This window comes from Acinonyx jubatus, chromosome D3 (assembly GCF_027475565.1).
Source record: "Acinonyx jubatus isolate Ajub_Pintada_27869175 chromosome D3, VMU_Ajub_asm_v1.0, whole genome shotgun sequence".
NCBI lineage: Eukaryota > Metazoa > Chordata > Mammalia > Carnivora > Felidae > Acinonyx > Acinonyx jubatus.
In genome coordinates this window covers 81,206,827-81,222,711 of record NC_069392.1, presented here as the reverse complement: position 1 = coordinate 81,222,711, position 15,885 = coordinate 81,206,827, and positions in this window count along the sequence as shown.

Genomic DNA, 15,885 nt, shown 5'->3' with positions numbered 1-15,885 from the left:
AGCTACATTAGGAGCTGCTTATCACTTATTTTTATCAGATACTTTCAAAGGCATAACTAATTATGTATCTATACTAAAGTTATTCCACACAACTGAGCAGTATTTACTTCTGCAATCAAACTGATGTGCCTAAGTGTAAAGGATAAACCATGAAAATTCATTTCCTGCCTGTGCATACCCTTCCAATTTGCATTCCAAAATGAAAACACACACACAAACACATACACAAACTCTTTCACACACAAACACAAACATACTTTACAAAGATTGACTTCAAGAATTTCATGTTCTCCCAACTGAGCCAGCCAGACACCCAACAAATACTGACTTCAATCTATCAATTTTTCACTGGTTCTGTAGGTTTTTTCCCTATCCTTTTGAGTTTGTAGACTTAGCAAAGAGGCCATCTTGTGTGGTAAATGCTAGTTGTTCTTTATGTGTTGCAATAATTATTTTGAATGCCTGCAGAATTTCACTCTTCCTCTATACTACTGAATATCCAAGCCGAATAGAAGACTCTACTAGATTACAAGCACACTGGGATATAATATATTCTGTGTTCACTGTGGATTTGAGATTACAATTAGGTTTCAACATACATTGAATCATAATGTGATATAATATCACTTCAATTATACAAGCAACAGGATAATGAAGGTTACTACCTGGGAAGAAAATCCATTCATTGATAGTATGTGTTGTTTGCTAGTTCAGGGAAAAAAATATATTACACCTCCTGAAGATATTTGCCTTTTCTTTCATTGAAAAATACAACCATAATTCACAAACAAAAATATTGATACCCATAAAACACAAATTAATTGGTACGTCAGCATCACGTTGGGTAATGTAGATACAATTCAAAATTGATAAATATTCTTTCATGCTCATTCATTATTAGTATTTTATGAACAAAGATTTAATGTTTATTAAATTTTGGCCCCGGGGTAGGATGAAATAGTAAGGCAACCTTAAGTATTATTTATGTTTCATGAGTATTAAATATAAAACATCACTGTTTTAATAAGACATTTTCATTTAAGCTTGTATGTGAATTTACAAAATGTAATTTATGATAATCTATCCAGGAAAACCCACAAGATGCAGGTTCTTATTTTGTTTCATTAATTTATTTTTTACTCTAAAAATCAGCTATTGGGGCACCTGGGTGGCTCATTTGGTTAAGCATCCAACTTCGGGTCAGGTCATAATTTCACAGTTCGTGAGTTCGAGTCCCGTATTGGGTTCTGTGCTGACAGCTCGGAGCCTGGAGCCTGCTTCAGATTCTGTGTCCCCTTCCCTCTCTGCCCCTCCCCTGCTCACACTCTGTCTCTCTCTCTCTCTCTCAAAGGTAAACATCAAAAAATGTTTTTAAGTATATAAAAACAAATCAGTTATTAATAATTTCCTTCCAAAACCTGCCTTTGTGACCAAGGTACTTCTCTTCTCCTTCTAAAGTGGTACCTAACCTATTAAACTTTCTGTATATGAGCACCCAAGTCCAAGCACATGTGTTTGCTAGTCTCCATAGATGGACCCCTGATGAACCATACCTCCTGGTATCTATGTTGATTTATAGCTCCTCCCATTTCATTCATGCTGGCTCTTCAACTGTGATAAGTTGGAGGTGATACTAAGTTTCTTCCAAGACTAGATCACAAGATGCTTTGTAGCTCTGATCTGAAACTTTTGAAACACATGCTGGAAAGCCAATTACCGGGTAGGAAGTGTGAATACTCTAAGCACATATAGAAACCACGTAAAGAGAAAGAGAGATTTAACCAGCTCCAACTTATTTCCACCATCCACTTGAGGTGTGATGTATGTGAGGGAGAATGTCATGTTGAACTTCCAGCCTTATCTTAAGATGACGCCGGTTCCATCTGCCATCTGACTGCAGCACCACAAGAGTCACCAGACAGGAATTGCCTAATTTTACCTAGTAAACCCTCAGAATGTTGACAGTATATTACTTTTCAGCCAAATTATTGGGATCCATTGTTTATGAAACAATATGTAATTAACACGTTAGGTGACAATGGTGAAAATTCAGGATAGACTTCAGATAATGAATCATAAAACCATGCAGACTGTATAATTATGACATAAAGCTTTGGGATTTACAATAATTTCCACTTCCTCTTTGTACTTTAAATCCAGAGCCAAGTCCCAAATTATGACTTTCCATTTCATTACCAGCTTATAGGATGATATAGTATATAATTAAAATATTTAAGGTTTACTTTTATTACTTCATTTTCTAGTGTTAATAAATAAAAGCCAAATAATTTATACCACACTATATTTTTTTAACTTGTTTATTTTGAGAGAGAGAGAGAGAGAAAGAAAGCAGGGGAGAGGCAGAGAGAAAGAGAATTCCAAGCAGGCACCACACCATCAGCACAGAGCTCGATGTGAGGCTTGAACTCATGAACTGTGAGATCATGACCTGAGCCAAAACCAAGAATTGGACGCCTAACCAACTGAGCCACCCAGGCATTCCAATATACCGCACTATCTTTAAGAGACATGAGGTTTCCTAGGTAAGTCTATAATTGGGTGTGAACTCTGATCAGCTTGAATCCTAGATTTCTCTACTATGGTAGGTTCAGAAGCTGCTCTAAATTCAGATCGGAAAGAATACTACAATGGATGGGAGAGTTTGCTGTCACTGGAGAAGGTCAGAATATCACATACGTATTTACTATTCACAAATCCACAGACTCTGAAATAGCTTTTTTAAAAAAAATATATTCATTTTTTTCAGGAATGTAATCAGATGCTACCATTGTGGGAATGAGCTAGGGCCATCTTGAGTTTTTTTGCACACAGAGTAACTTTTGTAAGAATAGTTGGACCCCAACTCATAGGATGCCTTCTTCTAGAGGCCATCAAAAATATGTAGTTGACATGTAATAAACTGATCCCTTTAAGGTATTTAAAGGGAGAGTAAGAATAGTACCATGAGTGACAAGTCCTCACTGGGAAAGTTTTATTGGGTAAAATCTCAATATTTAATTCTAGTACAAAGAAAGGATAGGGTTCAACTCAAAACGTTGTTCCCCTCATTCTCATTAGTCCAATTTCCTTCTCTTCATTCTGCGTTATTGGTGGCTGCCTTACTATGGTTTATTTTCTTTACCTTTTATTTTTTATCAAGAGTTTATTTTTTAAGATCACTCAAGATTCACATCAAAATTTAGTGAAAGATATAGAGATTTTCCATATATCTCCTGTCCCCACATATATACAGCCTTCCGCACAATCAACATTCACCAGAGAGAGGTACACTTTTTTTTTTTAATGTTTATTTGTTTATTTTGAAAGAGAGGGCATGGGTACGGGAGGGGCAGAGAGAGAGGGAGAGAGAGTGAATGCCAAGCAGGCTCCAGGATGTCAGCACAGAGCCCAACAAGGGGCTCAATCCCATGAACCGTGAGATCATGACCTGAGCTGAATGCTCAACTGACTGAGCTACTCAGGTGCCCTCGGAGAGGTTCACTGTTTATGATTGATGAACCCTTACTGACACACCACAATCACCCAAAGTCAACAGTTTTCATTGGTGTTATACTTTCTGTGAGTATGGACAAATGCATAATGACATGTGTCCATCATTATTGTATGATACGCAGTAATTTCACTGCTCTAAAAATGCTCTGTGCTCTGTTTAATCCTCCCCATCCCAAAACCTCTGTCAACCACTGATCATTTTGTTGCCTCTATAATTTTGCCTTTTCCAAAATATAATATAGTTGGAATAATAAATTTTCCTTATCTTTTACTTGCCGTTACTATTTAAATAGAAGTGTAATTCATCACTATCTGCTCTAAATATGGCTTCTGAGTGACATTCACATAGAAATCAATCAAGTGGTATCCATATTTCCAGGAAGGAAATAGGTATAAAATTATGGTTATTTTATAAATATCACATCATGGTCTAGGGGACTGGGTGTGTAACAGGCTTAAGGTTTATAACAGAGATATGAGACTGCGTAGGACATCCTACTGTTGTCACTTTGAATATGCCAAGGAAGAAAATTAGGTTTTCTCATATGTGTTACAAAACAGAACGGCCTTCGAAGAGAAAGGGAACTACATTAGCTCTCACTTTACCGGTGATGGGTAATATGTTTAATGGTTTCTTCTCCTTCGAATACTATAATAAACTATATACTATAATTTTGGTGCTCAGCTGGTTTTGAACATAGCAAAGTGATGAGGTTAGATGCTATTTTGTATTTACTATAGTGCACAAAAAAGATAACTAACATGTCAAATCCAAATCTAAAATACTGATTCAACGTAATCCTTCTTGCATTATTCTGCTTTAATAATTTGGCAATTATAATAGACTGAGAAATGTGCCATTGTAAGGGCAATCTTTCATTAGATTATTTAAAATAACCCTCATTTTAATCATTTAATAGCTTTACCCTTTTCTGTCAACTTGCTTATTTTAGAAGGTAGTACTCAACCACATTAAGAGCCTTTATCCTAACTTAGTAGGGTCAGAATTATAATTTCAGTCTTCCAATTTGAAAACCAGAGGTTATAATATTATGTTGGATAGTATGTTAAAAAGGTCTAAATGCAAAAATTGAGGTCAAAGACCTCAATTTTTCTTTATTGGAAGACTTCCTCTATCTTGTCTGGTTGAACCTCAATGACCCTTCATTACAGAGATTAACCTATTAGAGTACAAACACACTGAATTCAGCTGATTAAATTCTCCCTAGATTCAACCTGAAAAAAGGGGAAAAAAAAGAGAGGCATAATACATATATTTCTTCTCTCTTACTCAGAGGAAGAAATGTATATGTCTGCCACTAAAAATATCTGTAATAAAGTCCTATTACAGATATGTGTATGTATGTGTATGTAATATGCACTGATGAATTAAAGAGCCACATAGACAAGCAGTGGGTACGTTAGCTTTGGGTGAGACAAGTGGACCACTCTACCATCCGCTCATAGGGTCTCCTCTCCGTTTCACTTCTACCAAAAGCTACCAAAACGCTTTGGTTGAGGTCGTTCTATAGGTTTCATCTGCTCTCTTGTTTTGTATTATGCTTTAAAATAGACTTCTTTTTGAAGTGAACCCAGTATTGAGGCCCCAGAAGGCCAGCCTAGGATGAGATATATTTGTGTTTTTAATATTCATCTTTATCGATTTTAGCATGAATGTAAACACAGGTGTTCTGGATCTGACAGATTGTCATTATTCACTTCAAAGGCAAATAATGACTGTGTGGTTCCACAGACATTCCCTCATTGTTACCCTTGGGATGATGTGATAAAAGTGAGGCCAAGTCTCTTATTCATGCAATCACTGGATAAATAAGTCCTAGCGATCTAACGCACAGAATAGCGATTATAGACAATAATACTTACTGTGTTATAAACTGCAGAGTTGCTAAGAGACTAGATCTTAATTGTTTTCATCACACAAAAGAAACACTTATGTGACATGTTCGAGGTGGTAGCTAATGTTCTAGTGGTAATCGTTTTGCAGTATATGAGTGTGTCAAAGCAACACATTGTGCATCTTAAACCTACACAATGTATTATGTCAATTACATCTCAATAAAGAACAATCTTATGTGAACACAGTGCCTTAGACAAGCAGATAGATTTTCTCTGCTTATATTCAGGAAAAAGAGTTGCCTCTCCTTCCCTTTCTAAAAAGAGTCAGTAGAAACGTTTGTTCTTTGGAAAGGGATTGGAAAGGATCTTGGATGCTTCTTTTTGACCTTTCAAAATATAAATACATCTCTCCAAGGGCCAGACAAGTCCCTTTGTCATTGTTTGGGCTTTTATGACCTAGAAATGACTCCAAGATTGCAGACTTCATTTTTCCTTGAAATAAAAACACACAATTCCAGAGTTAGTTAAATCTGAGTTCTCTCACTTTCTGTACAACTGTAAATTAACTTCCCAAGGCTTGAAGCTCACACAGGAACTCAAGTTTCAGCAGAATTTATTCAGAAAGCTATAACTTTGAAGAAACACAATAGGTTATTTTTATGTCACAGGTAACCTACTCAAGCTGATAAATATAGAAATGAGAAGGGAAGGAAATTTTAAAGAATGCTACACACGCTCTGCTCCTTCTCATTCCTACCAACAAAGCAGGGGAATTAAAGTTGCTACAAATCCTTGTCAACACTTGGTTTTTTAATTCTCAGTTTTCCTTCTAAGCTATTCTAATAGGTATAATGATAACTCATTTTACTATCAATTTGTATTTCTCTAATGACTAACAATGGGCGGATTTTCACGTGCTATCTGCCATCATATATTTTCTGTGGTAAAATATTCATCCCAAACCTTCTCTATTGGTTAGATTGTTTTCTAATTGTTGATTTTAAATAACTCTTTATATATGTTCAGGAACGAACTACTTTACTGAGCATGCAGTTTACAAATCTATAAGGTGTTTGCTTGTCTTTTAGTTCTATTAATAATGTCTTTTGGATAGCAGTTGTCAAAATATGTTTTGATTTGTATTAGGAATTACTATTCTGCTTCATTGACTTACGTGTCTATCCTTAAATCAACATCACACTGACTTGGAAAATCTAGGTCTATAGTAAATCTTAAAATTAGGTTATCACAGGTTCTCTAATCGTATTCTTCTTTTTCCAATTTATTTTAGCTGTTCTAGTTCCTTCTAGTTTCCATTTAAATTTCTGCATTGACTAGGAATGATTTGGATGAAGAGTTATAATTAAACAGTATGGACTTTTTCAATCTATGCACATGGCTTGTTGCTCCAATTACGTAAATCTCCAATTTCTTTTATCAGCATTTTGTAGTTTCAAGTCCATAGATCCTGCACATATCTTATAGAATGTTTGGCGCTTTGTAGATGATACTACTTTTTAACTTCAAATTCAAATGATTCCTTTTGAGTCTATGGAAATACAACTATTTCTATATATTGTCCACCAGTTTGAGAACATGTCAAAGCCAAATAGTTCTAGGAGCTTTTTGGTCATTTCTTTGTCTTTTCTAAGTAGGCAAGAATGTTTTCTGTAAATAGAGAAATTGTATTTTTTTTCCAAATTGTATAGTTTTTTTTTCCTTTGATATTTACACTGGATACGATACATAAAATGTTGAACAGGAATGGTGAGAAATGTATCATTTTCTTGCTCCTATTTTAAAGGAGATAATATTCAGTCTTTCACAGTTGTCACAGCTATGACACTAATAGCAATATTTTTGTAGATGCCTTCGCACAGATTGAGGAAGTTCCCTTCTATTATTTGATTACGGATAGTTTTTAATCAGTAATGGACATGAGCTTTAGTTTGTGTTTTCTGCAGCAATTCAAATGATTGTATGATCTCTGAACCCATGGTCAAGAGGGTTATTTTAGTTGAGTTTACTTTTCTTGTAATGTATTTTCTGGTTTTGTTGTTTGGTTCAAGCTAGCCTCATGAAATGAGTTGGAACTTGTTTCTTTTAAATTTTCTGGTATGGATTTTAAAAATCAATCTTATCTTTTCTTTACACATTTGATGTAATTCACCTATGAAATCATCAGGGCCTGAAGTTTTCCTTGAAAAAAAAATTTTAACTAAAATTTCAATTTTCTTAACAGATTATAAAACTATTTAGATATTGCATTTCTTTTTTGTCTTTCAAAAATATTGCATTTCATTTAACTTTTTCAATTTTGGACTATTTACTTATAGTGTTCTCTTACCACCATTTAAATATTCATGTTAACTGCAGTGATGTTCCCTCTTTCCTTCTCAAAATTGAAAGTAGTTTCTTCTCTCTCTTTTTTTTTTCTTTGGGTAGAATTTAATCATATTTTTAAAGTTTTCAAAGAATAAGCTTTTACTGTCACTAATTTTCAATATTTTTCTCTATTTTTAATTTAATTTATTTATTGATTTATTTTATTGCTATTATTATATCTTCTGCTTAGTTTGGATTTTATTTCCCTTTTCCCCCTTTTTAATAAGTTGAAGTCATAGTCTTGATACAATGTATTTTATTTGTATTTATTTCAATATATTTTAAATTTCCTTTTGGGCTACTACTCTGATGTGTGATTTAGAAGTATTTAGTTTTTAAATAATTGGGAAATTTTAAATAGCTTTTTATTGGTGATATTTAATTTCATTATATTCCTAGACTATGCTTTGTATTTTATCATTTTTAAAAATTTTAATGTTTTATGGGCTAAAATATGGTCTATCTTTGTGAATGCTTTGTGTATAGTGGAAAAATGTCTATTCTTCTTTTGCTGGGTTAGGTCATTGAAAAATGTAATTTAAATCAAGTAGGTGAATAAATGTTGTAAATTGTTTATTATTCTGCCTATTACTGAAAGAGGAGTATTGAAGTCCTCCAAGATAATTGTGGGTTTGCATATTTCCTTGTTTCATGTATTTTTTAAAAATGTTTATTTATTTTGAGAGACAGAGAGAGAGCGTGAGCATGCAGGGGAGGGGCAGAGAGAGAGAGAGAGGGAGAGAGACAATCCCAAGCAGGCTCCATGCTGTCAGCACAAGTTCCTGATGCAGGGCTTGATCCGGTGAACTATGAGATCATGACCTGAGCTGAAATCAACAGTCAGAAGCTTAACCAACTGAGCCACCCAAGTGCTCCTCTTTGCTTCATGTATTTTTTAGGTACTATTAGTTGTATACACATTTAAGTTTCTTCTAACGTCTTGACGAATCTATTCCTTTAATCATTATATGATAACATTTTTTATACTTGGCAATATTCTTTTCTCTGAAATATCCTTTTTCCTAGTTTCAGTATAGCTACTTAGCATTCTCTTGGTAAATGTTAACATAATATACCTTTCTCCATTTTTTTTTACCTTTATACTATAAATTTCTTCATATTTGAAATGGGTTTCTTGAAGTCAACATATAGTTGGGTCTGGCTTGTTTTAATCTAATTTAATAATCTCTATCCTTTAACAATGTATATAGACTTTTACAATTAAGGTAATGATAGATATGTAATTAAAATCTATCATCTTGACATAATATTTTATTCCATTTTTCTTTTTTTATCGTTTTTTATGCCTAATTTGGGATTATTTTTTTATGTTTGACATTGTCTTTGCAGCATACATCTTAAGCAGTGACTACCTTCAAATGATATTTCACTTCTCACATAGTGCAAGGACTTTAAAATTAGATACTCCAAATCTTCCTCCCATCTTTTGGGCTATTGTGTCATATTTTTTAACTTTACATTTGCTATGAACACACAATATATTTCTGCTCTTTATACCTAAGTTACTTATCTTTTAGATTAGACTTAAGGGAAAACATTACTTTTGTATTTATCTTCATTCATCAATTTTTCAGAAATCTTCATTTATTTGTATGTATTAATGTTTTTCACTTATCACATCCCCACTACTTGAAGAACTTCCTTTAATATTTCTTGTGCACAGATCTACTTGCAATGAAGTCTGTCTTTATTAAAGGAAGTATTTATTTCTTCTTTTTAACTTCCATTTATGCTTTGAATAAAATTGTGGGTTAACAGGTTTTCTTCTTTTTACATCTCTAAAGAGGACTATTTTCTGTTTTTATTATTTTGTTTTTGCATAGTTTGTGATGATGTCAGCTGCATTTCTTATATTTCTTCCTCTTTGATGTTTAGCTGTTTGAATATGTTTTGCTTATGTGGGGGTGGATGGGGCAGGGATTTATCTGTTTTTGTGTTCATCCTCTTCATTCTCTCTGAGTTTGGGGGCTCTATCATTTGGTATCTGTCATTAATTTAGGAATTATTTTGGTATCTGCCAGTTTTGGGGGGGTATTTCCCCATTCCTTCTCTCCCTTCTCTTTTCAGGATCCTGTTATACCACTTACACTATACCCGCTATACCACTGTTATACTATTTGTTACACCACTTAATAATGTTCCAAATCCTTGAATCATTTTCTCAATTCTTTTACCTCCTTTGTGTAATATTTTTTTTACACTCCTATTACATTCACTTATTCTTTCCTTAGTCCACTGATTACCTTGCTAAACACATTTTTAAATAATTGTTTAATTTCATTTCAAGCATCTTCATTTAATTTTTTTTCTTATAGTTTACATTCTAGAATTATCCATCTAACTTTGCATATTGTCTACTTTTCATTTGTTTTTTCTTTAGGTTTGTTAATAAGAGAGAGAGAGTGCACACACACACACACACACATAAGTGGGGTAGGAGCAGAGAGAAGAGAGAGAATCCTAAGCACTTCCAGCGCTGAACCCACAGGACATTTGAACTAACCGCAAGATCATGACCTGAGGCTTGAGTCAGACACTTAACCTACTGAGCCACCCAGGTGCCCCAACATATTATCCACTTTTTAAAACAGAAACTTTACCATATTAATTATAATTATGTTAAATTTTCTGTCTGATTCTTCTAACAAGTGTCTCATATCTGAATCTGGTTCTTGGAATTATTGTGTCTTTACCATATGTGGCTGTTTCTTACTTTATTTTATGGCTGGTATTTTTTGTTGAATGCTGAATATCTTCATAGGACATGCTGGACATGTCCTTCTTCGGATGGCCTGGAAATTGGCATGTTTTCCCTCTATTAGAACTTTCCGCCTGCGCCTGGGTGGCTCACTCGATTAATTGGTGGACTCTACCTCAGGTCAAGATCTCACGGTTTGTGGGTTCGAGCCCCGCGACGGGCTCTGTGCTGACAGCTCAGAGCCTGGAGCCTGCTTCAGATTCTGTGTCTCCTTCTCTGCTCCTCCCCTGCTCTCATGCTTGCTTGCTCTCTCTGAAAAATAAATTAACATTAAAAAAAAAAAAAACTATCATCTGAGTCATTGAGTTAAAATAGTTAAGAGTTGTTCTTTGTCGAAGAACAGGTATTGGGGAGCTTGGGTGGCTCATTTGGTTAGGTGTCTGACTTTGCCTCAGGTCATGATCTTGCAGTTAGTGAGTTCAAACCCCACGTCGGGCTCTGTGCTGACCGCTCAGAGCCTAGAGCCTGCTTCGGCTTCTGTGTCTCCCTCTCTTTCTGCTGCTCCCCTGCTAACACTCTTTCTCTCTCAAAAATAAATAAAACATTAAAAAATTAAGAAGGGCATTGTTATAATTCTTCTTGGTGCACTACGTGCTTCCTATTGCCGTTACCTTTAATATTATGTTCATCTTGAGATCTCTTTTGCCTGAGTTTTTCTCAATGTCTGTCCTCTTCAGGTCCTCTCCTGGTGGTGCACCTCAGAGAGGGCAAACTGTAATTTGCCATATGACATGTTTTATCCTGATGGGGAGGGACAGGATGGGGCAAGTTCTAGGTTATTCTGATTAAGCCTCCTTCATAAGTGGTCACTGAACTTCTGGATGGTTGGAGTGTTGCCTTCTCAGTGTCTTGACCCAACTCCAAGTGTATGTTTTTGTGCCACTTGTTCTCCTTCATGAAAGATGGTTTTTCTTTTATTTTTTTTTCCAGTTGAAATGGGTTTTGGCCAGTTCCTTAAGTGCAACTCTAGTTTGTTGCCATGTCTCCAGGAGCATGTACTTTTTTCTACATGCGGGCTCCAGGGAGAAGGATCTAGAGAACAGGTTCCATTTCTCACTGTGGCTGCTTTTCCGCCACCCCAGCCCTGTTGCATGAAAAATGTTTCCTCAGGATTCTTATCAATGACTTTTGTGAGCACCTGCTGACATTTGTAGAAAGAAGCCTATGAATCAGCATAAACCTCCCTAGTATTTTCTGTCACTAAGGGTTCTTTATTCTCTGGCTAGCAAACACTTTATCCTTTACAACTCCATTGAAAATGTTAGATAAACTTTCTGGCAGCATTTGGCATAGCCAGGCAAGCAAATCTCCTGTCCTCATCTGTCCTTAGTTGGTGCCGTCTGACCCCAGGTGTGTGATGAGCTCGGGAAAAACTGTCAATATGAAGATTGTGGCTGTAGTTTTTCCTCGTTGAAAGGATGAGAGTGATACTCTTTCCAGCTTTCTAGAACCCCTGCCAAAGCCAGAAGTCGACCTAGAAGCATATTAAAATTTGGTCACATTGAAATGGGAAAGTTGCCACGTAGACTAACCAGCTGTCCCTCTATTTTTTTATGATACCCCCTAAACATTCACTTAAGAATTATTAACAAAGAAACCATACTTTTAAAATACTTTTTTTCACTTACCAGTCGTGTGAAGACAATGCTTACAAAGTATTCAGTGTTCCCTAAATGGGTACACAGTAGCATGTCAATTCAAAGCCACATGCATTGTATGGTTGTAGAGCTAAGCCATGCAAATATGATGAATATTTCACAGCCCCAGTTTCAAAGAATGCCTGTCTATAGGGAGACCATCACAGGAGCAGGGGAGTGTAATACAAGTATTACATACTATCATAATCCAATGTAAAAAGCTACGCAGGGAATTGTGAGCAAGGGGAACTAATACCAGTATTAGATACTTAATTCCATAGCACTGCTGGAGGCTAGTCTAATATTGGAGTCTGATCTAAATTGCAAGTTCAGTTGTGATGAGGCTTATCCTAGAATAGGTTACAGGACAGAATTTAATTTTATCCTGACATGGATTGGGATAATACTGTTGCCCTCCTTCTCCTGCTCCATCACGGACTCCCTTCCTAAGATGAGTTCACAAAGGAACTGCCAGAAAGGTTGGGGGGGAGGGTGGGAAACAAAGAGGAAATGGCATCCTAGAAGCCAAGCAAGGAACATGTTTTGAGAAACGGTCAGTCCCATGTCATAAGTAACTATTTGGTTCTAGAGCAAATTTTACACTATGGTTATATTCTCATGACTTCGAATAGAAAGCTTACCTCTTTTCCACTCTTCTGTGAAGTCAGAATCAGCACCTGTCTTTCTGTACTTTTCCAGAGGTGGCAATCCCCTGACATGAAATGCAGAATACTAACAAGTTGATTATTCCAGCATGAACAGACGAGGACACTTACGGATTTCTGTAGACTGACTGTTTTTATTCGCTCATCAACACGTTGTTTTCTTTCATTCACAAAAGTTTGTAACAAAGGGACATGTTAAAAAATTTGAGTCTATAAAACCTTTATAGATCAAGATACTTCCTTTCAGAAATGCAACATTAACATAAAAATTCACTTTTCATGCATCTTTCTGTCAGGATAAAAACGCAAAGGCCAATTCTAGCTCTCAAAGGATAGTGAGGCACAGCCGTCTTTGAAGACCTCTCATATAAAAATCAATGTATGGATCGCTCATCATTTCCTCTTCCCTGAGAAATACAATATGGAGACTGTTATTTTTTTAATCTATTTCTGAACATATTGTGAAAGAGGGAAAAGGATGGAAATCTCAGAAAGAAGAGGAAATTATTTAAAACTTTTGGTGTGGTATGTGTTTTCGAAGTAAAGACAATACACAGATTTGTCTGTACTGGAAATGCTAAGCAAAGAGTAGCTAAAAATTTTGTTAAAACATCAGAAGTAGGAATAATCACACTAACACGTTTATTGCTGAATTTATGAGATAGAAGATAAATTTTAAAATAATATGCCATCTTATCATATAAGCAACAAACATGCAGTCCTTAATTCATAGAATTATTTTTAGAAAATGCCAAAGAGCATGGAAAAGTTACCCAAAATTCCTATGCAGAGAAAAATATAATTAATGTGATATGTTACTGTTGTTGTTTTTTCCAGGTATGTGTCTGTATCTAAGTATGGTGTGAATACTCATCTACAACATACTTTTATTTTTAATAGTTGTACCATTACATAAAATTATTTTTTCATTTAGCATTGTACCATGTTGCATGTGTGTATGCATATAATTTAACATCCACATTTAATTGGTATTTTATTGAATCTACCATTTTGTATCAGCTTTCGCTTAGCTATATGCCAACATTTTTCCAAATTATGGAATCATAAAAGCTATCTTTAAACATATTTTTTAAGTTTTATTTATTTATTTTCAGAGAGACAGCACAAGTTGGGGAGGGGCAGAGAGAGGGGAAGAGAGAACCCCAAGCAGGCTCCACATGGCCAGCAGGGAGCCCAGTGTGGGGCTCGAACTCACAAACTGTGAGATCATGACCTGAGCCCAAACCAAGAGTTGGACACTTAGCCGACTCAGCCACCCAGGGGCTCCCATAAATGCTATTTTTAAATGAATGCTTACCATTACATTGTATTATACTGTGTGAATATACTAATCTCATATCATCATTTCCATATTGATAGCCATGTACTTTATTTTCCAAGTTATATAATTCTTAAGGTGTTGCAATGAAAATGTATGTACTTCTCCATAGGTGTATATAGTTTTTGTCTATAGGGTGAATTGCTAGAAATTCAAAAGTAATATACAAAATAATGGATATGTATAAGGCTCTTGATACAGATTATAGATGTTCTTTCCAGAAACATAATAGTAATTTACACTTTCACATAAAGTATTTGAAAGTGACCATCAGATTTTCATTTTAGTGAAGATTTGTTGGCTTACTTTAAAATCAAATAATCCTCAGGAGAAAGAATTGTATGCATCTTTTTTTTTTAATAATCTTACCCAAATTATCTGTCTTGAGCTCTGTAACAACAAAGATCACACAGATGTATGGCCAGCAGATAAATTATAATGGTACTAACATGGACATGAATATAATCAATGCAAAGTCTAGTACATCCAAGTCAACTACAGATCCAGATTAAGAAAATGAAAATTAATGCATTTTATTTTCATGATTCGCTCATTTTATATCAAGAAAACTCAGAAAAATCCATTGAGAAATAAGACGGAGGCAGTCACAGGAAAGATGGAAATTAAAATTCTAGAGTGACACCCAGAGATCATTTTCATTGCTCAAATGCAAGGCAAAAATTAGGTTGATGGATTTAGGTGTTCCTTAGGCCTGTATTTGCTGAACACCTGTTGGATACCAGATCATGTTATAGGCCCGGGTAATTTTTTTTTTTAATTTTTATTTATTTTTGAGAGAGAGACAGAGCATGAGCAGGGGAGGGGCAGAGAGAGAGAGGGAGACACAGAATCCAAACCAGGCTCCAGGTTCTGAGCCATCAGCACAGAGCCTGACACGGGGCTCGAACCCACAAGCTGTGAGATCACGACCCAAGCTAAAGATAGACGCTCAAGTGACTGAGCCACCCATGTGCTCCAAGACAGTTCTTAAGCCACAATCTAATGGAGAAGAAAGATAATAGGCCAAAAATGCACATATGTTGCATAATAATAATGGCGATGTACACTATCAAGAACAAATCCAACAAGCACAGTTTATTATATGAATGTACAATAGGATAATCTTGACATGAGAAGTTAGGGAGGTGAAATTTCCACAGAGGACAAAAAGGGGCGTTCGAGTAGGCCCAGAGGAGGGACAAGAACTTCTCAAGCACTAGAAAGAGGCTGTATAAGGATTTGAAGCAGAGAGAAAATGTGGAACACTGAAATCATGTCCTTGTAAATAGGCAGTGAGTTAGGCGTATCGGAGTTAAGGTTGTAAATTAAGAGTTAGAAGTCAATAGTAGAAGGCCATGTTGGAAAATTTAGAATCAATCTTAAAAAAGAAAAATGCCCATTTACAAAGGTATTCAGAAAAATATTAAAGACAAAATTAAATAATATGATTGAAATTCCACAGAAAGAGTGCAGAACTATGAAAGAAATCTCTTAAAAATATAAAGTGTGTGTGTGTGTGTCTGTAATCACTATAAACAGAACTTTGAGAAGTGGAAAGGATATTTTTGAAGCCCTTATAGTCTTCACATTTGCAGCTAATAGAACACAAATTTCCTTCATGAAATTCAAAGTGGTATGAATAAGCAACAGGTTTACCCATCTATCTGATCTAAACTGCTATGAGATTTGATATTATATTTCTCACACATA